Genomic DNA, 23964 nt, shown 5'->3' with positions numbered 1-23964 from the left:
CTGTGGATCAGGAATGTGGTGCTTTGTGGAGCTAGGTGAGGAGTTTTTTCACCATCTCTCACATTTCTCTCAGCTGTAGCCAGGTCATCTGGCCTCTCACTTTCCTGGGCACTAACAGAGTCCATAGGCAGTAGAGAGCATTTTGGCCCTAGGACCCTTCCACGTGTGACCTTGTTTTCAGCATCAGAAGCACAATTGCACAGAATGAAATAGTGCAAGAGATTTATGCTACTATAACACCAGGATTGGGCCTGCTTTGAGTCTCAAGAAATTAGCTGGCCTTTTAATTAGCAAGGCATCTAAGTGGGTTAGACATATGTAAGATGTATATAGTCTTTTATGGGGCTTTAGTGGCCCTGGAGGAAACCCACAGAGTTCCCCGTGAACCAGTGGATTTCAGGAGGGGAGACTACACTCACTTTGTCAAGCTAAGAAGCGCTCAGTTGTGGGGAGTGCTGTCTTGTCTCCTTTGTCCACAAGTTTGCTACTGGCTGACTTCTCTCTGGCTCTTCTGTGCAATTTTTTTTTTTTTGGGGGGGGGGGTGGTAAGAGACTTCTGCACAACACCTCCAGTCTTGACCCGTGCCAGGTCCTCTGGGACTGCAGCCCCTGTCCTCAGTGCCCTGCAAAGCGCAGGAAAAGGAAAGGCTGTATTTATGCCCCCCACAGCCTGTACCCTGGGGGTCTGGAGCACAGTGGGGTCATCAGTACCCCACAGGGTGGGCACAGCAAGCAGCACATGTCCTTTGCATGCAACAGAGTAGGGTGAAGGCAGCCCCGCATCACCCCTCACTCTGAGGGAGCAGACTAATCCTGACTGTTTGTAATGAGCACATTTCCAGCTGGTTCCTGCCCCACAATGGCAGTGTAATCATGGCCCTGGCCCTAGCAGTCCCCCTGGAATGAACATGTGGCTGGCTGTATCCATAGTCCTTGCTCTCAAAGTGTGTGCTGGAGTATAATCTCCGCTGGAAATGCGATGCTCCTGGCACTCAGGGTGGCAGAGAAAATCTCCCTGATATGAGCCAAGGGCAGCCAATGCACTGCCACCTTCCAGAGCACGCAGGAAATTACCTCCTGGAGCTGATCTGTCCATGACGAGGGCAAGACAGTTCTGAAACCTTAAGCGTATGCCCCATTTTCAGCTACTCCAAGTCTGGCCACTCTAGTAGAAAAGGCCAGCGCATGTGCTAACCCCCCAGCCCCCGCCTCCGCCTCCCAGGCTGCCCTGTCCCAGTTGCCAACACTTCCATCTTTACCACCCCCAGGGACCTTGAGTTGAGAGCACTGTGCCAAGTAGGTTAGGTCTGGCCACTGGTAGGTAATTACAGAAGCCCAATTTTTAATTTGTATGAAGATCCCACTGCAGAGTGTGGGTTTGGCCTGCTGCAGCCTATCACAAAGCCTTGAATGCATCTTGGGGAAGGGCTTTGCCTGGGTCCTGTGTTTGTACAGCTCCTGCCACAACAGGGAGATGAGCTAGGCCTGCAGTGTCCTGGCACTACAGTATTATTAATCAGATTGTGATGGCGGACAAGAAAAATAAGACAGTCCACTTGGCACCCACAAGGAGATGCACTGGCTGAGCTTGCAATACCATCTCATCCCTGTCTCCTAAAAATCAAATCTAGTCATGTTGTTGCCCTGACTGCTGGGTCCATTTTGGCCTAGATGATAGTTGGGGAAGCTTCCCACAGTGGCTACCGTGTCCCTCAAGGAACAAGGTAGTTCCCCAGGGAGCCCAGACTCCAGCCCTTTGGGGCTTTGTGGATCCCAACCACTCTTCAAATACTTCTTTGAAACACAGGAAGGTAGGGGGAGTGCAGCATGACTTGCTTTCGCTCCCCAGTTCCTCGCACTGTTGCCCTGCAAATGGCCAAACTTCCTTGGAGAAGGGGATATCCCATCTGTCAAGCTGTCCTTTGCTGTCAGGGAAGGAATTAGAGACAGAACTTCTTTGGGAGAAGTGTGGGGGAAGGGGGTGGGGTGAGGTGGGGGGAGCCCCAAGCAGGTAGGAGTGAGAGCGAGACCACGTCACTGGCACCGGCACTCACAGACCAGCTTCCAGAACATTACAATGATGGTTCCATCATTAATTGATCAATCACAGGCTGACAGTTAATTAAGTAGAAAATAAAGCTACTCTGCCAGGCCTGGCAATAGCAAGCAGCGGCATTATGATTTCTAGATTGGAAAATAATTGTAGCTCTTGAAGAAAGTGCTCCCTTTTGGACCCCGAATGCCCCAGCCTCAGAACCAAAGCACACGGAGGGAGCAAGCCCAAGGCCCCGCACCCCAAAGGCAGGTGGATTTCCTGGATGGAGGGTCCTAGCACAGCAACTGCGCCAGTGAAGTGGGAGCCCAGGGGATGGTGCTGCTGTTGTTTGCACCTCTGCATTGGGACCTGAAGGGAATGGGGTTGCATGATCAGAGGTCAGGAAAACAGATCTTACGATGACAGGCTGAGAGCCATGGGACTCTTTAGCCTGGAAAAGCGCAGGCTCAGGGGTGATCTGATGGCCACCTATAAGTTTATCAGGGGTGACCACCAGGATCTGGGGGAACGTCTGTTCACCAGAGCGCCCCAAGGGATGACGAGGTCGAACGGTCACAAACTCCTGCAAGACCGTTTCAGGCTGCACGTAAGGAAGAATTTCTTTACTGTCCGAGCCCCCAAGGTCTGGAACAGCCTGCCAGAGGAGGTGGTTCAAGCACCTACATTGAACACCTTCAAGAGTAAATTGGATGCTTATCTTGCTGGGATCCTATGACCCCAGCTGACTTCCTGCCCTTTGGGCAGGGAGCTGGACTCGATGATCTCCCGAGGTCCCTTCCAGCCCTAATGTCTATGAAATCTATGAAATCTATGTGCCCCACGGGGATTTGGGTTGCCGCTAATTTTGGCAGCTCAACCTGAGACCTCTGGAAGGGGCCAGATGCTGAGTCCTTGATCTCTGAAAATCAGGGCCCTTTAAAGAGTCTCAAGTCAGGCACCCAGAATAGAGGCTCCCGGTATCACCAGTCACTAGTGAAAAGGTAGGCAGGGGATGCTGCTTTCTCCTTCTCTTCTGGCCAAGACGTGTAATCCAGCACACCTCCTCCCAGTCCAGCAGAGGTGTGCTCTGGCTCACATGTCCCTGTTTGCACAGGTGGGGCCTGATCCTATTTCCCTGGGAAAGGGGCTACCCAAGCAAATGCACCTGAAGTCTAATTTGAGAGCTCAGGCCTGACTCCCTGCCCCAAGCCCTGTCAGGCCAGGCTGCCTCCCCTCAGCCAGTCAGAGATACTGCTCTGATACCTCCCTGTGGTTGCAGTTTGCCTGGATCCCAGAGGGATTTGAGTACTAGTTTTGGGAGGTGTTTATCTGAAGCCCCAGGAAGTAGGGAGACACCATTTACATTATTGTTGCACCAAGGGTTCCTATGATATCAGTACAGTCACCTTTGGCAGGCTGGCTGGCCCTCCAACACTGGTGCTCAGAGGGAGGAGGCAAAAATACTAGGGGCAAAACCCTCTTCAGACCCCTGTGGTGGGTACTCTGCTCTGACTATGGTTGGGGCATACAGGCAACATCTAGAGAGACATTATCCCCTGCCATCTTCCCTGCCATTTACAAGCTCACAACAGCAACTGCTCACACAGGGAGGAATTGGGGTAGCTTGGGCTTCTTGAGTGTGACCTGCTTTGTCCTTTCAAGGGGGGGAAGGGAATCCCACTGATAGCTCTGGCTCCTAGCTCCATCTCTTTTCCCACCTGCTCAGTTTCTCTCAGGTGGAGATGAGGGGAATTGTAAACTTTTGGGGATTGGGACTGCCTCAGTTGTTCAGTGGCACCTGGCCTTTGAGTCCTCACTGTCCTCAGTACAGTGCAAGCTGCAGGCTTTCCCTGGACCAGCAGGCATCTTGGGAGGGAGTTGCTTTACTTGTCTGTGTCTGCACCGCCAGATACAGCCCCCCACCCCCGTTAGCTTCTTTAGTCACACGTCTGTCCCACCTGAGTGTCTTGCTCCTGCGTGGTCGCACCCTAGAAAGGAAATACCGTCCCCCTCGTACAGTGGCCAGGAGGCACCATCCCTCTCTGCCCTGCAGTACCCAGGGGCAAACCAGGGCTGATCTGGGTGGAGCTGAGGGTCCTTTTTCCTTTCAGTTCCCTTTTCCCACTTGCTCTCAGTGATTCCATGACCTACAGGATTTCGAACTTGCGGGCTCACCACTGAGTGAAAAGCATGGAGAGAGGGGGGAAAGGAAGAAGTGTTTTCCCCCTAATGTGCCAGGAATTGTCTTGATATGAAAAATAATGTTTTTTGTTAAAACTATTACTAATGAGGCGTCCTTCCTGTCCTTAATTGTTGCCAAGGCAATGACCCCAGCCAGCCATCTTTAATTAACTTAGACTAGATCTCCTGAAATGAGTTCCTCTGGTAAATTGCTCACCCAGGCTCTCAGGCACGAAGCAGTGTTTGCCAAGCCCACTCACTCTGGCATTCAGTTACTGTTATTTTAAAAGGTGACTGGAGATGGCTGGCTACCTCCCCATCATCTCCCCACCCTCTGCACTCCCCTCAGTGCTACAGCTGAGCAGAAGAGAGGCCTACAGCCACAGCCCGATGGGCTGAGCTCCCTGCAATTAATCCCCCACGCTCCTGTAAAAAGAGGCTGTTTTTCCTGGCTTTTTGCAAAACTGGGTAGAAAATGGGTGGGAATGTGGCAGACAGAGCCCTAGAGAATACATGGCAGGGAACAATCCTGCTTTAGCCCCAGAAAATAGGACCTAATAAGGTGTTCCCATCTCTAATCTCCCTGATTCAAACGCAGCATTTGTTTCTGCACGGAGGCGGAGGCTGGTTATGCAGAGACAAGTAGAAATGGTCCATTCTGGATGCAGATCCGGTCCCCTGTTTGCTCTGATGCTGTCACTGCCAAGCATGAGGGTGACACCGCCCGATGTGGGGGCAGGCGCTCCACAGCTGGCCGTTCTCCAAATAAGCAGGGAGAAAGCCGCATTTCCTGTCTGACAGATAAGGCTGGTCAGGAAAATGCCAGGACAATTCCTGAAAATGCCGTAATTGTTTTAATCTGATCGTGGATAAAAGATAATGATGCTAACAATATTTAACCGTAATTATAGTTTCCTGCTGCTATTGGTCTCTCTGAATGCTCTCCATTCAAGGGGCTTTGTTGATGAGAAGCCTCAATGATGCTGGCCTCTCTGCTGCTGGTGCTTTTTTGTATCTTTATGGCAATTTACACCTGCATCTTCATCAAAGCAATGGAAATGCAAGCTGTAGTGAGGCAGAGCTACTCTGTGCTCATGAGTTGGGAAGTGGCAATACTAACCCCACAGCAGGCCAATGCTTTGCATGGAAAGCTGCCTTGTTTTTGCTTAGGTGAATGATCCCGGAGCAGTACCCCCCAACTTTCCCACTTTGGGATGGGCTGGTTTTGCATTTTTCCAGCTGGAATTTAGTGCATGCCCGAGAGACGTGCCGAGACTATGAAAGGCAAGGGGAGGAGAATAATAGACTTTTTACCTTCTATTGCATTCACATCTGAGGAGCAGGGCTCCATGCTGAAGAGATGACAGTGTGGAAATAGACTGGGCAGAGGGGCAAGGTAAATGCCCATTTTGAAAACCGAGATCTTTGAAAGAGAGAAGTTAAGCTGCTTGGCCAGGTTTGCATGGGAAGGTAGCGTTAGTGCTCGGTCTTCGGCCTCCCAATCCAGTGCCTTATCTCTGGGCTTTGGTACCTTCTCTAACAGATGAGAAATGAGGATCTAAGATGTGGGGTGTCTGCGTGTGCCCACAAGGGAATAACTGTAGACAGGCGGGTAGGGAGGAATTGTTCCAGATGAGCAGGTTGGAAACGTAGGGCCGAGCTTCCAGACATGACATCGTTACTAGGACATCTAAAACCTCAGTGAAGGGACAAAAACGGGACCATTTAAGAGCCTAGGGGCTGATCTGATTCTCCATGAGCGTCATTCCTGCTAAGGGTCCCAGCCAAATTTTTAGGTGATCCAAGTAAGGGACCTGCAACTGACTGCAAGGCCTGCTTCCATTGGTAGTGCCTTCCCATCCGCTGGTTACAAACTGGCCCCCTGGCTATGGCTGAAAAATGATTTTCTTTTGTCTCCAAGTGTGCCGAGGTGAGAGGGCAGAACCTAATTTTCCCTACATTTAAACCAGGGCAACTCTGCTCAAGCCAGTGAAAGAGCATGTGCAACAGAGGGTTGATGCTGAGTGTGCAGGCACTTCCTCAGTCTGTTCCTGAGGGCTCACTAGCCTTTTCTGTCTTGCCCAGGGTTATTGCATGTGAATGAATGGCTCCAAGTGCAATGGCATAGGCTTTTTCATCATCCCGCAATCAGATCCCAGGTTTTCATCCTCACTTATTCTCTTGTCAGTGAACACTTTGCAATACCTGTGAATGCTAGTAGAGACAAGACGGGATGCTGCACCCGCCCCCAGCCTCCCCAGCAATCCACAGCAAAACAGGACCGGCCCTAGTTAGTGATCTCCATTTCCCCCTGGCTGCCCACAGGCATTAGGTAGGGTGAGCTCCCATAGTACTCACTGGACAGGCAGTGAATCCCCGCTCTGGATGTTATTTAGATGATGCCACAAACTTGCCCCCGCTTCCTAGACCCCACTGAGTGAAAAGCAAGGGCTTCTGGGCACCTGCACTCTAGTATCCACACCAACAAGCCCCACAGCTACTCCCGGAGGTTGGTACATGGTGCCAGGCTCTGCAATGGACCCAGAGCCTGTCCTGTTCTCCCAACCCAGGCACTAGCCCAAGCCAGCATGAGGATGTGTGCCCTTAGACAAGGCAGGACCAAGGCAGCAGCCTTATGTACCCAGCCCACTGCTCAGTGTCCTGAGGCCTTGGCAAGGGGGGCGGGGGGCGGTACCACAGCAGCCTGAGGAAGCCTGGTAGGAGGGGGATGGGGAGCTCAGCCCAGAGTCCAGCCAGGCTCCCAGCCCTCTGCCCAGGCCGGAGCCCGCCAGTCCCGCGCCGTGCCCAGCAGCACAGCCTGGAGCTCAGCTCCGCCCTGCCCCAAGCGGGGGCCAGGCGGTGCCCCGGACCCTGCCAAGCTTCCCCCTCCCGCAGGCCCAGGGCCGCAGGCGGCACCCGGCACCCGCCCCGGGCCCGTTCAGCACCGGGGGACGGACAGCGGAGCCGCGGCCCCGGGCGGGGGCACGGACACCCGGGCCCGCCGTCCGCCCGCGGCCTCGCACGCCCGCGGCTGACACGCGTACACGCGCGTGTGCAATCATATGTATGTGCGCGTACGTGTTTGCATGTGCGCATGTGCGTGATTATTTGTATGTGCGCCTGTGTTTGCGTATGCATATATTTGTGTGCGTGTATATATGCGTGCGTGTCGGTGTTTAGATTCGTGTGTGTGGGTACGCGTCTGCATATTCGCATGTGTGTCTATATACTAATATATCATATCATAATAAATCCGGGGGGTTATAAGGGTGTTTTTAAAGTCCTTGTGCAGCTTTCAACTGTGATAACTCGGGATGTACACATGATAGAAGCAAACTGTAAACGGCGACTGAAAGCAGAATTCATTACGGTTTAACACAATACGGCTCAAATTTCTAGACTTCAATATAACCCTCTTTGGTGATACATTGTTCAGTCTGATTTTCCAACTCATTTTGGAACTTATTTTCATTTTCAGCTACGGGGTCTGAAATAAAATGGAGAAAAAAAATGCTTACACGATGCTAAAAAAACGGAATAAATATGCGTGTGGTTATATAGTTGTGTGTATTATATTTATGTGCGTGCGTGTGCGCATATATGTGTGTGTGTATATTGATGCGCGCGTATGTGTGTATATGTGTGCATAGATAGGAATGCATATATCTTGTGGAAGTATATATTTCCGTGTGTATATTTATTTTGTGCGTACGTGTATATGTGTATATGTATATGCGTGTGTATACCGGCGTGCGAGTGTGTATGTGTGCGTTCACATATTATTCATATGTGTTTATACGCGTGTGTATAAACATGTGCCTGCGGGCTTGTCTGCGCACCGACGAGCACACGCTTGTGCCCAGGCGCGATGCGGGGTGAGCGTGCGGCGTGTGTTGCCCGCGCCCCGCCGCGGCCACCCCGGGCCCTCCGGGTGCGGGACGCGGGGCCGGGCCGTGTCCGCGGCTCCGCCCGGCTCTGCGGGCCGCTCCCGTCGGTCCCGCCCGTGGGAAAGCCCGCCCGCGCCGGGACCCGGTGGCGTCTCCCGGCCCCCGCACTGCCGGCCGGTGCGGCTCGGGGACCCGGATGTGGGTGCGGGGGCTCAGCAGCCGCCTGGAGCCGAGCCGGTCCGCCCCCGAGCAAGCGGCGCGACCCCCCGGGCCGCCCGGACACGGACCCGCTGCAGCCCGGCTCCCGCCAGCGCTGCCGCCTCCCCCGGCGCGGCCAAGCCCGCCCCTCCGAAACGAAGCGGGCGCCCTGGGGCGAGCGACCCGTGTCAACGGGCGTGGGGAATGCGAATCCGGTGCCCCGGGCCGCTGCGCGCTTCCTCGGGATCGCGCCCGGGCTATTTTCAAAGCTGCTCCTCCGGGGCAGGCGGCGGGGCGGGCTCGTCTGTGCCCGGGAGACGCGAGGGAGACGGAGGAGCTGCCCCCGCCGGGGCGAGGCCCAGACGCTTCCGCCCTACAGCGATGTAGGCTCATCACAGCGCCACCGAGCTCGGGTCCCAGAAGCGCCCGGTCCCGGCCGGCCCGGAGCTGCTGCACCGCGCAGCTTTGAAAATCGATCTGCGCACCCGGCCCGGGCTCCCTGCGCCTCTAGCGAAAACGAGCCGGAACGAAAGTAGCCCCCGTGCCGCTTGCAGGCCGCCGGGGCCGGGGCCGGAGGCCGGGCTAGTCCCAGGGGCGAGCACACCGCGGGCAGCCGGATTTTCAAAGGGAGCCTTGTTCACCCCAGCACAGGGCGGGCCAGGCAGCCTCGGCGCCGGGCCCCGGATCCGAGAGGCGCAGCTGGCCGGGGGCAGGAGGCGGCGGGCCGGGCCCCGGCGACGCCCGGCTGAGCCGGCAGCGGGCCGCGGGCGGCGGAGCAGCAGCCGCTTGGGCTCCGCCGGCGTCTCTGCGGCGCGCCGCAGCAGGGGCCAGCGGGGCCCGGCTCGAGCCGCGGAGCAGCGCGGGGCGCGGCCGGCTGGGGCGGCGCGGCTCGGGAAGACGCAGCCCCTGGGCCCGCTCCGGGGTTCACGCGCACCCGCTGCTGCCCCGCAGGCGCGGGAGCCGGCGGCCCGCGGCTACCCCCGGGGCGGCGGCAGGGCCGCCCGCATGGCCCCGCGGTCGAAGGGCTGGGGCGCCGGCAGAGGGGGCAGGCCCTGGGCTGCCGGGGCTGGTGGCTCCGGAGGAAGGTGCCGGGCCGGTTTGCCGGGCCGCAGGGGCGGGGCGGGGCGGGGCTGGCGCCGCGCGGCGGCCGGAGGGGTCTCGCGGGGTCACGCCCTGGGCCCGCGCCCCCAGCCGGGGCAAACGCGCCAGAGGCCAGGGCGAGCGGGGCAGGCGCGGGGGAGCCGGGCACTAGGCCGGGCGGCGGGGACTGCCTCGGCCACGGACAGCGGCTCCGCCGGAGCCGGGCTGCGCCTCGGGGCCGCACCGCGCCCGGGCCGGTAATGAGCGAGCCCCGCCGCGCCCGCGGCTCGGGGCGCAAAGGGGGCGCGGGGCAGCTGCGCGGGGCCGGGTTTCTCGGCTGCGAGACGTGGCCTTGCTGGCCGGGGTCTTGCAAGCTCCCTCCTGCTTTGCGCCCCTCGGGGCAGGGGATCTGCTTGCTGTGCTGCACCCCGGGGAGCGGCGGGGGCCCTTGCAGGCGCCGGGGAGCGGAGCAGCCCCTCGGCCTCAGCCCCCCGCGGCCACCGAGCCCGGGACTCGGCGCAGGGCTCGTCTCTCATGGCGGCTTTCAGTCTCGGCCGGGCCCGGGGCAGCAGGGCGGGAGGCTCAAAGGGCAGCAGAGGAAAACCTTCAAAACCGACGGGAACAGGGAGGCCCCGGAGCCGGGACCGCCGAGGCGGGACAGGGAGAGCCAAGCTGCGGTCCGCTTGCGTGCAGGGCGCAGACGTGGGGCCAGCGGAGAAACGGAGATCAACCCGCGTTAAGACGCGAGCAGAGGTTGGGCGCGGGGGCGGGGGTCTCGGCCATCCCGCTCCAGCGGGTCAGCAGACCCCGGGCCCGGCCCCTTCTCCTCTTGTGTGCTACACCCCGACCCCAAGCGCGAAGCTGGTCCCCGCACCACCTCTTTGGCGGGGACTTAACTGGGAACAAACCCGCCGGCATGGTGGCCATCAGGCTCCCCTCGACCCCTCAGTCTGGACTGACAATCACTGCCTGGGGGGATTCACCATGTGAGTCAGAGCAGCAGAGGCAGCAGCCCAGAGATCCCATTTTATTTTATTAGTTTTCTTTTTTTAAAAAAAAGCTCCTGGACAATGCCATGCCCATGCCACTGAAGGGGCAGCTGGCAGGGGACAATGGCCTGCAGCATGTTCCCTGGGGGAGGGAAAGAGCCAGAGGAGGAGCTTGGGAGAGCCTGGCCCTGCTCCTGCCTCAGTGCAATGCTAGGCCAGACCCCATCCTGATGCATACCTGCAGAGGTGGCACACCGAAGACTGTGTGGCTCACTCCAGAGCAATGGGCTGCAGCACCAGTGTTGGTGTGAGGATGTTATATTCATGTCAAGAAAGCACCTGGGGGAAGGTCAGCACTAAGGCTAGAGAGCCCAGAGGTGCAAAGTCTGGACAAACCCGGCACGAGGCCGTAGAGGCAGCGTTCACCGGTGTTAAGGGGGGCACTGGCCTATTGCGGACCGATTCTGAAGAACAGGCCCATGTTGGCACAGCAGTGGTTTGCAGTCATGTCCGAATTCACGCACACACAAACATGCCTGGGGTGGGAAGGACAGTGCTACAGGCCCATGACCAGGGATTGCAATGGTTGCTGAGCGTGTGGGGGTTTGTGGGATTGGGCCCTTGATGTCAGTTCATTAGAACGACATCTGAGTGGGTAGGAATGGCAAAATAGCAGAGCTGTCATGCCGTGGGTTTGTCAAACATGCCTGAGTGATGGGACTGTCACGACAGAGAGGGGAGAGGTGGGCTCGGGCTGTGACAGGGCAGGAAAAGGTGAGGTGAGAGTTAAGAGTGCTGCTCTGTCTGACAACCCTCCGTTATATCATTTTCCTGCTGTGCCCCCTTTTGTCAGCTGAGGGCCTGATTCTGTCCCCATGCTCACTCCTGGGATAGGAGATAGACTTTGGGCAGGGGGGTTGAGGGGTGGGAGGGGAATGGATTCTGCAGGGGACAGTAGTACTATTATTGCCATGTAAACTGCACTCCCAGAGCCAACTCCTGGCCCCAGTAAAGTCACTGGGGTCCCAGTTCTCCCCATGCAGGATGCTGGTACCTCCCTGGGGGCTCAGTGCAGGGCCCCAGGGATTGTGCAGCTGGCTTCAGGGACACCATGATTTCACCATCCACCATGCCAGCTCGGTGCCAGGCAGGAAGTACTGGAGTAAATCAGACCTGAAGCCAGTCTTATCCAGTGGCCCTGGGCAGCACTGGTGCTTCAGAGCATAGTGCAAGAATCTCATACTTTGCAGGTCAGCGATAACCTGTTGGTTCCCACCAGCCCCTGCATTAGCTCTCAGCCTGGTCTGTAGGAGAGATCAGCTGAGGACCTGATGCCTCATCCCATGGTTCAGCATAGCTCTAGTTACTTTCAATACCTGGCTAAACGTGCATCCTTTTCTGAATCAGATCAAGGTCTCCATCTCACTCACAAGTTCTCCCATAAAAGTGAATTCCTTGGTCTGGTGTGAAAAGGGATTTCCTTGGAATTATACCTGGTCATTTACTTGCTGCCCCTCTCCCCACACACACACACACACACACCCTGTGAGAAGAGGTTCCTGAGCACCGAGGGTTTGCTCATCATTTACTGGACCACATTGCTGCTCTACAGTTGTAAACAATGGCCACAGCTGCCAGGGCCACTACACATGTTCCCCACTGCTGTGTAGTTTTCCACTCATTACACACAAAATGGTTTTATTTCAAAATTGCCATTGCTTTCTGAACCCCCTTCCCACACTCTTGCTTTTGCCTGTGATTTCAGATGCGTTCTTTGGAAGCCCTCTTACTTCCTTGTAAAGAGTGCAGCCCCGCTCTTCAACCTCTTCTTTTATGAGAATTGTTGGGGCCTCCGTTCTCACCAGTCTTTTCGAGCCCAGTGACTCTGTTCTCTCTTCCTATGCGAGGGGCAACCTGGCCCGCCTGCAGGTATCCAAAGGAGCCAACATACCAGATTTCTAGAAAGGCATCCTAATTCTCTTTGTATTATTCCCCCCTCTCATCGCTTCTCTGCCTACACACACCCCTGACCAACTCCTACCCCTGCATTCAATGCTGGGTTGTCGCTGGAGAGCTGCCATACAGAGTTGCATCGGCTTCTCCAGGCCTCAGTTCTGGCCTCCCTTTAGACTGGCACTCGGGAGCTCTGGACACACAGCAAGACCAGGAACACCCCTCGCCAGGGCACCAAGAGACTGAGCTTTGTGTGCAGTAGGCCAGGGATCAGTTAGAGAGCCTCTGCTCTGGCTGGTTCCTGTCAGCTCCATAGCGCTGCTGCACAGCTGAACTGCAAAATGTTGTGTCTGTTTCTCATCTTCACAGTGTGTTTTATTTAAGGTGAAAAGAGAAAAACGATACAGGTTTTTCTGTAAAGTGCAAAATGCCTATGATTAACCCCAGTGCATAAGGCCCCATTGAAAAGGCCTCCTGGGCCGTCTAGTCTGACACCCGACATCATGCAGGACATTTCCTTACATTCATCCCTCTAGTGCTTTATCTGATCTCTCCTTCAACAGCCTTCTAGTGGCAGTGCCTTGACTTGGTCCCTTGGGACCCTGTTCCAAAGCCTAATTGCTCTGGCTGTTAAGAAATATTCGTACTGTCTCGCTGGAATATTTCCATTTTTAGCTGCAGGCCAATATATCCTGTGTTTTAGGATTTCCAGGACACGTGAAGTCTTCCTTTCCTTTCCTTGAAGGAATTCAGCTAGTGCAGTGCTACCCTCCTCCCTCCATGCCCATCGTCTTTATTTCTCAATCCCCTCTTCCTGCTGGCAACCATCCTAATCATGAGGAAAAGGGGGTAGTGCTCAGGCTGTAGAGAAGGAGGAGGCACCCCATGGACTTCCCTCCTCCTCTCCCCCCGGCTGCCATCATTTTTGCTATTAGATTGCAGGCTCTTTGGGACTGGAGCTTATTAGTTGGCACCTGCCTACCCCTGTACAGCCCTGTGATGTATTCACTATTAATTATGACTAACCCCCTCCCAGGCTCCAGGGCCCTGCCACAGCTTGAGAGCCAATGGCAGTATTGTCCCTTCACAGATCATGCTGCAGGAGTGGAAGGACAGACTCTTTCTGTCATGGGCTCCTGATTTCCACTATACCCCAGCCCTTGCTCCATTTTTTTGGCATGGCCCCTTGCCCTGTGTCTCTGCTTAGAGGTGGGTATGGAGGGGACAATGCAGCTCAAAGGCATCTTTCAGGAGCTGTCTGATTATTATGTCCCTTCCTTTGTTTTACACAGGGGTCATCAGATTCTCTCTGAGCACCCTGCACTGAATAGCTTCTCCATTGGCTTTGGCTGGTACAAAAACTGCTTTTTTTCTGGCACCTGAGATGTTGCAGAGTGGCTTGATTTGAAGCTAGGAACTTGAGGTTTATGCTTTCTAAGATGCATAAAAGTGGAGAGAAACAAAATAAAAACGAATCATAAAAGGCAACGTCCCATGAAATGAGACCCCCTTGATAAAGCCTGACATCCTCATGTTAGTGATTACAGTGTGTCTGTCAGTGCTGCCACTTTTACTGGAGGAGTGGGGTTTAGTGCCTAGTCCATAGGTGACCTTCAGTGGTGTGGTTCGTGGTGTGGTCCAAGGTTTGTGGTGTGGGCTGGCACATCTGCAGGATGTGGCAGACTCACTGTCTTCTTCATGGGCAGAGAAAACTCTTTGGGTGATGCCCACCTACAAATGAGGGATCTGCATCTCCTGTGTCCTTCAGGCCTTCCCAGGTGACTGCCCACATATGGATAGTGCTACTGGCACTACCTTGTTTTTACGGCTTGTTCCTGCCTATGTACCAAAGAAAAAGAGAGCCCTACAGGGAAAGACCTATGTGTACAGGGCCCCCCTCAGCAACAGGGCTCTGGTCCTGGCTGAGGCCTGCAAATCTTACTATAATAATAGGAACAATAGTGATGCACAAAGCTTAGGAGAGGAGTCTTGCTCTTTTCTCATACCAGTAATATTGAGGCCTGGGGTTTGTGGATGTCATGGAACACTTGGTTTTTCAGAAGGACGGGGAGGAGGTGAGTGAGGTGGCCTGGTATTGCAGCTCAGCAGGGAATCGAAAGCACAAAGGGGCCGGGGAAGGCTGCGGGGGACTGAGCTTGGTATGAGCTGCAGCAGGCAGTCTGGATGCTATGCATTCTCCCACTGAGCTCTGACACACACATAGGCCAATCAGGGTGCCAAGGCCCTGCTGAGCCATGGACTGAGTGGGGAGAAATGGTCCCCATGCAGCCCTGCCTTCGGCAGCAGAGCAGAGGAGAGGGTCACCTGCCTACCCTGTCAGGTGGACTATGCTTCTCAGGGTGCCAGGGTAATGGACACAGCCTCACTCACCTCTGCCCCCCAGCAGCAAACAGCCCAGTAAGAGCCACTGCAATACCATCAGTCTCTTGCTTGCTGTGGAAATGCCTCAGCCACATCCTCTCCCTCAGTGTTACATAAAGCCTTGAAGGCGCGGGTGGTTTGCAAGATGGGGGAAGCACTGCGTTATTTATTTTTAAAGGGTCACTCATTACCCAGTGATTAGACCCCAAATTTTGATCCCTCTTAAAGCTATTATAGTCTAATTGAGAGAGTCCTTGGCGATGAATCCCATCTACCTTAATTTAGTTACTAATCCACCTTTCTATCACCCAGCAAATTAATTTCTAAATATTCCAAAGGGTTTTGCAAAACCTACAAAATGACAATGTCTTGTGCTCCCCCTGCTGGCTGTTTGGTGGAAGTGTGGTCCTGGGCCCCATTCCCCAAAACGGGAACATCCATGCGGAGGGCATCTACACCAATTTGTTACACTAGGACAAGTTCACTCCCACCCAACCTGATTTTTTTCCCCCACAAAAGAGAGTCCTCAGAATGTCAAAACAGCAGGAAAAACCTGTGCCTTAAATGTGTAGAAAGGACACATCTTGCAAGTAAAGAAATGGGATTTTCCATCTTCCATTAGAGTTTTACAAACAACGGAGAATAAAATACTTATTTAAATATTGCTTGAGAGTCTCCTTTTAATTTTTAATCTCTGTACAAGGAACTCTCACTGGCTGAGTGGATTAAATAGCTATTTTCCAAGTACGATTAAATCCTTGGAAGTTGAAAGATGTGATGTCTGTGTGTGTGTGTGAGAGAGAGAGCGAGAGAGAGCCTGTATGCACAACGTGTGTACACAGAGGAGGGAGTGAATGTGTGTATCGCATGTATGTGTGGAAAGTGTGTGTGTATATGTGAGTGTGTATAATATAAATGAGTGTGTGTGTGTAATATATGTGCATATGTGTCCAAGAGCCTCTGTGTGTGTGAGAATACATGAGGCAGGCAGGAGAATGTCTGTGGATGTGTGTGCATCAGATATGCATCTACGTGTGGACGTGTGAGTGTGTGTACAATGTGTGCGTCTGTGTGTGTGATGTATGACTCTCCCTTGCTTTGTGTATTGTAGACAGGCCCACTGCAGAGTGAATGCCTGCCCCTCAGTCTGGTTTGCAGCCTCTGAGCCCGGCATTGCCAGGGCTGCCTTGAAACTCCAAGCTATTTGCTTTGGACGTGGAGTTTATAGTTTGGGATTATTCATCTCCTGCAAGTTTTTTGTTAAGCAGCCCTGAAAGGACTCAATAGCTGGGAATACCATTCTAATTACAGGGAAGCACAGCTTATTTAGAAGATAAAAAGAGACTTGTAGTCTCATAGCAGCTCCTTACATCCGTCAAATAAGGAGCTCTAATGATGGGGTGAGAGCCAGTGAATGCCTAAAACAAACTAAAAAAGGAGCGAAAATAAAGCAGCCAGGGGCTTAAGATATATTAAATTACCCTGATTAGGAATTTAGGCATGGCTCAAGTCTGCTGGAGAGGCTGGGGGGGGGACGGAAAGTGCTGCTATTCATTTCTGGGGAGAAGGGTCAGTAGGTCGGAGGAGTTCACAGGGCCTGGCTCTATTCTTATGCTAACAGAGAATACAAGCACTGGCCTGGAAAATAGAAATGAATTTGCAATAATCCTAGCCTCTCTGTTTGCAAGGCGAGCAGCTCTATGGCTAATTGCAGTCCTGCCTCCCTACTTCTCAATAAGGGCAGTTATAACGATGCCTGGGAGATTAGAGCCCCAGAGTGGGTCACCCCCCCCACATCTTGTAGTGAAATATTCTGTGTCAGACACGGCTGTTTGGGCTGGGCTTGGCTACAGAGAGCAAAGCGGCCAACTTCTTGAACTCTTCCAAAGTTAGCAGTGATGCCCTGGAACTGTGTGATGCTGCCACTTTGCATAGAATTGCACACACACAAAAACAGGCTGTACACGGAGACAGTACAGCGTACGTGCACACGTACACAGGTAGAACACACATACGCCGCACAGTACCAACACACGTACAACATGGCATCAACACATGGGCAACAAAGAACCAAATTACACGTATAGCTCACAGCATCAGCACACAAGCAACCCACCCACAACACACACAGTCAATCAGCACATCTACAGCTATCACTCACAATACAGGGGGACTGCACATGTTGGAAAGCTCTAGCCATCCCGAAACACGCATTGCAACAGCCACAAAATATAAGACATGCCATGCACACCCCTGCAACAGCATCCTTGGCACTGACCCACATATGTACATGATGCTTGGGCACAAAGAGCTCACACAGCAGAGGCAATGCCTCCACCCGTGCCACAGCAGAGCATCACAGCCTCAGCCCCTAGGAGTGCACGCAGCCTGTGCGGGCCCAGTGTGCACACACACACATACTCATTGTCTTGTTCTTGGTTTATTTTCAGCTGTGAGTCAGAGCTGAAATTAGAAGTGGCCTAATGAGTGCTGCGAATTCACACGTACATATTCCTGCACAAAGCTTCCTCTCCAGAATATTTCCTCCCCACAGATCTTTTTTAAAATAGATGCCTGTTTGACAAATATTGCAAGGCTCAGCTCCCTCTTGCTCCTGATCTGATCCATGTTGTTTGCAGGGGAGGGAACGGATCTTCCCCCGACATGACCCAAACCCCACATGCAGGCCTCCTCAACCACTTCCTACCCCTCCACCACCCCTTCCTTGGGGCAGGATTCCCTTGCCAAGGTGAAGTCACACCTTTCCTGGGAAGCAGTTAGGCACTGAGAGATGCACATGCTGTTTTCCTTGGTCTAGAGCCTTGCCTGGAACAAGAAGATGTTGTCTGGGGCTCTGCAGAGCAGTTCCCCCCTCCCCCCAACCCAGTCTTCTGCCTCTGACAAGCAGAAAATCAGGGAAGAATACACGAATTAAAACAAGTCATCAACTCGGTTCACGTGATTCTCCACCTGCAATCACAGGCCGCCAGCCACAGCGGCCTGTTTACAGGAGCTCCTCTGTGCTCATTTCAAGGCCCTGCATCACCTTGAGTCTCTTTCCCTTCCAGCCTCCTTTGCTCCCACTCTCTTACCCCAAGGTTTTTCAAACCCATCATGGCCCTGCACAAAATATGGGAGTTTTGCCCTGCCCCAACCTTTGCAAAAGGGTTTTAACCTGGCCTGGAGACTGCCTTTGCAAAGGAAAGGGCTGATCTGTTCCCCCAGCGCAGACAAGATTGAGAGGCGGTGTGTAAACAGCCCTTTCAGCTGTGCCACGCAGTCGCTCTGGGGCTGGTGGTGAACACAAGGGCTCAGCACACCTTTTTTGACCGCTTTGTTAGGGACGTGACCACAGTGCAATGCTCCCGTTCTCACCCCGATACCAGGATGCGGAGGGACTCCTGCAGTCCGTTTCACCATGCTAGGAGATAGCCTCCTTTCTAGTCTGCAAATGGCTGCCCATGGAAGGGGCACTGCTTCTGTGTGTTGGACCCTGGTATATACTCTTAGGTCTGGCTGTGGGTCAGGGAAACCATCCCCAGCCACTGCAGGGCCATGTGTTTAGCCTCTATTCTCCACTGGCATTTTTAAATTGGTGGGTGTCAGTCACCCAGCCCTTTGGCCAGGCAGCAGGGCCACAGAGATTTTACTGCTGAGACAATGAATTGGGAGAGAAAAGGCAGTGAGCGGAGCCCAAAGTGACCAGCAGGGGCAGAGAAACACATGCACAGTGGACACAGGTGAGGTTAGGATTTCCCCGGGAGGTCCTGGGGGGAGAGTGGCTAGAAGAAGTGTGACAGAGAGGAAAGGAGCAAGGTCTGTGGCAGTGAGCCAAGGGGGATTTAGGCTGGATCTTAGGAAGAAGCCTTCAGCTGTGAGCATGGGTCAGCAGGGGCACAAAACAGCTGGAGGAAGCTGTCACTGGGAATGTTTAGTGCAGGTTGGGCAAACCCTTGCCTGGGATGGTTTGACTGGGATGAGCCGGCCTCGAGCAGGCAGTTGGCCTAGATGACTTGGGTGAACTCTTCCAGCCCTGTTTTGGGTTTTTTGAGACAGGTGTCTTACTTTGAAACCTGCAGACATTTTCTTTATAAGCAATTCCTTGCTTCTTTCCTTCTATTTTTTGCCTGGATTCTTATTTAAGTCCCATTTCCATTCAGGACTTGATTCCACACGTGAGTCATCTCGCTTACCAGGACCCTAGGTACCTGATTACATGCAGAAGGGCCAGATTATAGGTGGTTGCCAGCACACGCTATTGTATCGACAGGCCAGTGGCCCTCTTTTCAAATTCCTCCTACGGGCTCCGTTTGACAGAAAGATGACTGCTGACGTCCTCTTCTCTCGACTAATTTTGGAGGGAATATTTGGTGCCTTTTTTGTGATTTCCGAGGGGGCGTGGGGCCCCTGCGAAGTCTGTGTAGGGATCTGAAGGGTTTCTGGCACCAGCTGAAAGATAGCTGAGAGCCTGCTCGGATGCTAGTCGAGGAATGAGTGTTAAAAGCTCTTAAAGCCGCAACTGTCAAACCTACACATCAAGCACGTTGTAATAAAGTGGGCAGAATTGCAATTAGTTTCCCTGGTTAGTAAAAGCCCTGCACGTCGGGAGCCCGGCGCTGGGGTTTGAAGCCACTTGCCCGATCCCGGTAAACGTGGCGCTTGGAAGAAGCTGTTGGTGACCGGACGGGCCCTCGGGTCCGAGCGGGCGTTTGGACCCGGGGAGGGCAAGCACGAGCAAGGCTGGTCCTGAGGCCCCGTTCAGCGGCCTGCACAGAGAGGGACTGCTGCGAGCTCAAACGAGGAGGGCAGGGAGCAGCTCCCCCTCCCCCTCCTTAGTCCCTGACCCCCGGCCCCGCTTGCCGTCCGGTCACGGCACAGGCACGGCTCTGCCCTGTGCCCCCTGGGCCCCCTTGGCCCTGCTCCCCGCCTTTCGTCTGCCCCGCTCCGTGGTAGCTGCCCCTAGGCCCGGCTCGGGGCGCAGGCTGCGGGCCGGGGGAGACGGGACCCCGGCGACCCCTGCGGCCACGCCTGCGCTGGCGTCCGCGGCGTGGGGAGCAGCCGGGCGCGGCGCAGAGGGGCGCGAAGGCCTTTCCACGGGGCGCCTCGGGCGTGCGGCCCGGGAGGGCGGGGGCTCGTTTCAGGACCCTGGACAGGAGGGAAGCCGCTGCCTCGGCCCGGGGCGCGCAGGCTCCGCGCAGCCCGAGTCCGGCGGAGGAGGCGCTCGCTCCCCGGGCCGGGCCGGGCTCGCTCCGCCGCGGGGAGCCGGCCGCTGCCGGCCCCGCTGGGGAAGCCCCGGGTGCGGAGTCGGGACAGCGGCGGCGGGAGCGGATCATGCCCCGGGCCGGCGCCAAACAGAAGACGGAGGCGGGCGGCCGCGGGCCGGGGTGCGTGAGCCCAGCGCGCGTCCCGGGCCGGCGGGGCACGGCTGCGGGTCCTGTGTGCAAGTCGCCCCGTGCGCTGTGCCACGCGGGCCCGGGGAGGTCACGCGCGTCCAACAGGTGCGACCTGCGCGCTGCCCCGCTCCGGACAGAGCCCGCTCCCGGCGCGCCCCGCGCCCGCGGAGCCGCCGGCCGGCGGGCCTCAGTCACGGCCTGTGCCGTCTGGGTATGGGCCACATCCTGCCTCCGTGTCCCTCGCAGGCAGACAGCTATCGAGATCTCTCTACGCAGAGAGCGGTGCAACACCCCTCTCTCTCTCATATGTGTGTGCGTGCGTGTGTGTGCGTGTGTATGCGTGTGTTTGCGTGTGTGCGCGCGCGTGTGTGTGTGCGTGTGTGTGTGCGCGTGTGTATGCGTGCGTGTATGCGTGTGTGCGTGCGTGTGCGCGTGTGAACCATCTCTAAGGTTTGGAACCACGGCTGTCGACTGTCACGGCCCGTATCGGCCCTCTCTCACATCTAGCTGGGCGAGCTCCAGTCCCGCAAGGCTTCAGGCGCAAACCTCCGCCGATGGACGTGGGAGAAATCGGATGCGGCCCATGCGAAGCCCGATCCGTGGTTCTCCACGGGGTGAGAGAAGGGTCTTCTAGGTACGAGAGAGAGCAGCGCTGGCTCTCTCTGCCCAGACATGTCGATAGCTGGCTGGCCGGCTGGCTGTCTATCGAGAGGGAGAGGATAGGGCCCATAACCACCTAGGCCGGCGATTCGGCATGGTGTCAGACTCGAGGCCCCCCAGACACCCGAGCCCCCCCGCCCTAGGCTCCAGGCACCCCTTGGAAAAGTCCTCTTCGTTTTCACTGCATTTGTGACTGCGGAAAGCTCCGCGAGCATTACTTCTTCTCTTGCAACGAACTCAGCAAGCCCAGCGCGGGGCAGGGTGTTTTTAACACCGCGGGTTCTCGTTTGAAACCCCCGGGTTTATCTCGGGAATGGTGTTTGCCCACATAGCAGCCCGGGCGCGGCGCGGCACACGGCTGAGCATCCCCGGCCAGGCGCGGGGTTGCAGACGTGAGCTCTCCGTGTCACGCAGCCCGGGCTGCAGATCATTCTTTCTGTCTATCCACCCATCTAGCTATCTATATCTAGATCTACACATCTATATCTAGATAGATAGATAGATAGATAGATATGTAATATAAAGAGCGAGGAGCTGGACACACGCACACAAAGCCAGAGCACGCGCCTCCAGAGCCCCTGGTCCTGATCCGGAGTGGCGCCGTGTCACAGCGCCGGCAGCCCCAGAGCATTTCACAGCCGCCCCATACCCCAGACCTCCGCCGGTGCCGGCCCCTTGTTGACAGCCCCCTGCTCCTGCCCTTTAGCTCCAAGGTCCCTCCGTTGGGCTTTGAAAAATAGAAGTACATTAAAAAAAAAATCCCCACTTTTCTACAGCCAAGCGAAAGGCTCGAGGAAATAAAGGCTCCGGCTCTTTTTCGAAGCACAAGCCCCAGTGATTGAGGAGCCGGGTAAGAGTGAGGCTGGTCTGTGAATCCGAGCCCTGGAAATACGTGTAGACGCGTGTGTGCTTGCGTGTCTGTGGACAAATCTATATTAAATATATACCAGACACGTAGACTGAAAAGATCCTCTTTATATAATACATGTTTAGCATATAATGTAGTGCGTGTACAAATATATATATATCATATTATATGATAATAATTATATATAATGTATTTTATAAAATTATGCTTATTTAAAAACAATACTATGACATAATAATATTGATATGATATATGTTTAATTCACCACAATATACTGACTATAAATGTCACGGTGTGTTGTGTATTGCCATGTGATTATACCTAGATTATTCAGAGCCGTGGCCACTCCTCGTGTATGTAATATGCTGCGTGTGCATGTGCGTGTGTGTGTTTAACACGTTATATAATTAAATCTCTGTAATGTTATTATATACCACACATGCACACACACACACACACACACACATATATGAACGTATGTATAAAATATAACGGCAAAATAAACATAGATAGATAGATAGATAGATATGTGTGTGTATATATAAAATATAATAGGGCCGTCCCACCTCGCAAAGGCTGCGATTCCGCCTGGCCCATATATGGACATTACTCTCTCTCTGGTTGTAATATATATTATGAAATATTATTTATAGGATATATAATCTGTAATATAGTACATACGTTTACATGGAAATAGATTATATCGTATTATATATTCGAAACAACTGTATATTATTAAGGTAAATATACGGTATAATATAACATTATATTCATATATCTATTATTCATATATATATATATATATATATATATATATATATATATATATATATATATGTGAAGTGAACCCCATCCGCACGCAGGCACGCCGCCCTCGGCTGCCTGTGGTGCGCGAGAGCAGCCGGGCCCCGCAGCCCCCGCCCCGCCCCGCACACCTCCGGGCGGTCGCATGCCGCCCAGCCGCCTGCTCCAGGCCCAGGACGGTCCCCGGCGGAGCGGCCGCAGCCTCGGCCGCTCTCGGAAGCGACCAGGGACGGAGGCTCCCCGAGGTCCCCGGGCGGCCCGATCCCGCGGGGCCTAGACGCCGGCGGGTGCGTGTGTGGGTACGAGGGGAGGGGGGGCGCCGCGGGCGGGCAGCGGCCAGTGCCCCGCAGCGGCAGCCCCGGTGCCCGGCGAGGCCCTGCCCAGGCCCGGGGGCTTGGAGGCGAGGGCGTGCCGCCTCCCGCCCTTGAGGCCCGTGGGGCCGGGCAGGTCGCCCCCGGCCTCGGGAGGCAAGAATACGGCGCTGCCTTCCGCAGCGACACGGGCCCGAGTGCCAGGCCGGGTGCGGGGGCGCCGCTTGCAGCCGCGGGGCCGGCGGGGCTCGGCTCCCGGGGGCGCGGGCAGCGGGCGGCACTGCGGGCTCCGCTCCCGGCTCCTGCGCCCTCCCCCACGCTGCACTGCGCACCCGGCCCCTCCTCCCGCGATCTGCCTGTATGCTAATCGCATGCAAATCGCCTCATTTGCATCTTTATCTCCGTCAATGGGAGCGCGTAGCGGGCGGGTAATATATTTCCCGACGTGGCTCAGAAGGGAGCCCCCCCCCCCCCCCCCCCCCCCCCGGGGCTGGGGAGCGAGGCGGCTGGGAATGGTGGCCGGGCCCGGGCTGCTTTGTGCCCGGGCGGCTCCGCGCAGCCCCCCGCCGCCCCAGAGCCTCGCCGCCTCCCCCCAGCGCGGCCCCGACGGGAACAGCCGGGGTCCGCTTGATCCGCAGGGGCGGGGGCGACGCTGGGTGCGGATCAAGCTGGGGTCAGTGCCCGGCAGCGCGGAGGGGAGCAGCCGGCGGGGGCTGCCCCCAGCGCAGAGGGCCAGGGCCGGCCCGGGGCCCCGGCCTAGCCGGATGCGCGTCAAACCCGGGGCTGCCCCGGGCTGCGGCCGCTCACGCGGGTTAGCGCCACGGCTCTAGTTCCCCGCGGGAAGGGCCGGGAGCCCCGCCGGGCTGCTCCTGCCGCTGCCCCGGAGCTGGGAGCGCTGCCCGCCCGCTCCCCGCGCCACCCCCGCCCGGCTGGAGCAGCCCGGGACCCGCGGGAAGGGGCTACCGCCACGCCGGGCCCAAGCCCCCGCCCCGCCCCGCGCAGGGCAGGGGACAGAGCCGCCCCGGGGGCGCGGGCCAGCGGAGGTTTTGTGCTGAGCCGGTGCGAGGCCGAGAGCCGGCGCCGCCCGCCACCACGGAAGCGTCCCCGGCGGCAGCCCGCGCCGCCCGCTGCCCCGTGCACTCCGCCGGGCCCTGCAGGTCGCCCCACCTGTCTCTCGCGGCACCTGTGCTCCATCTTCCTAGCTGCCCCTCCACCCCCACACA

General features: G+C 55.9%; 1 long non-coding RNA gene across 1 annotated transcript in view; it reads right to left on the bottom strand.

Annotated features, from left to right (window-relative positions):
* LOC149852128 (uncharacterized) overlaps positions 1-23964 on the bottom strand; it is a 38412-nt gene that overhangs the window by 14244 nt on the left and 204 nt on the right. The window lies entirely within an intron of this gene.

Source organism: Crocodylus siamensis, chromosome 15 (assembly GCF_052110815.1).
Source record: "Crocodylus siamensis isolate JL-2025a chromosome 15, ASM5211081v1, whole genome shotgun sequence".
Taxonomy (NCBI): Eukaryota; Metazoa; Chordata; order Crocodylia; family Crocodylidae; genus Crocodylus; species Crocodylus siamensis.
The sequence above is the reverse complement of the archived record's forward strand: the minus strand, read 5'-3'. Positions and strand labels throughout refer to the sequence as shown.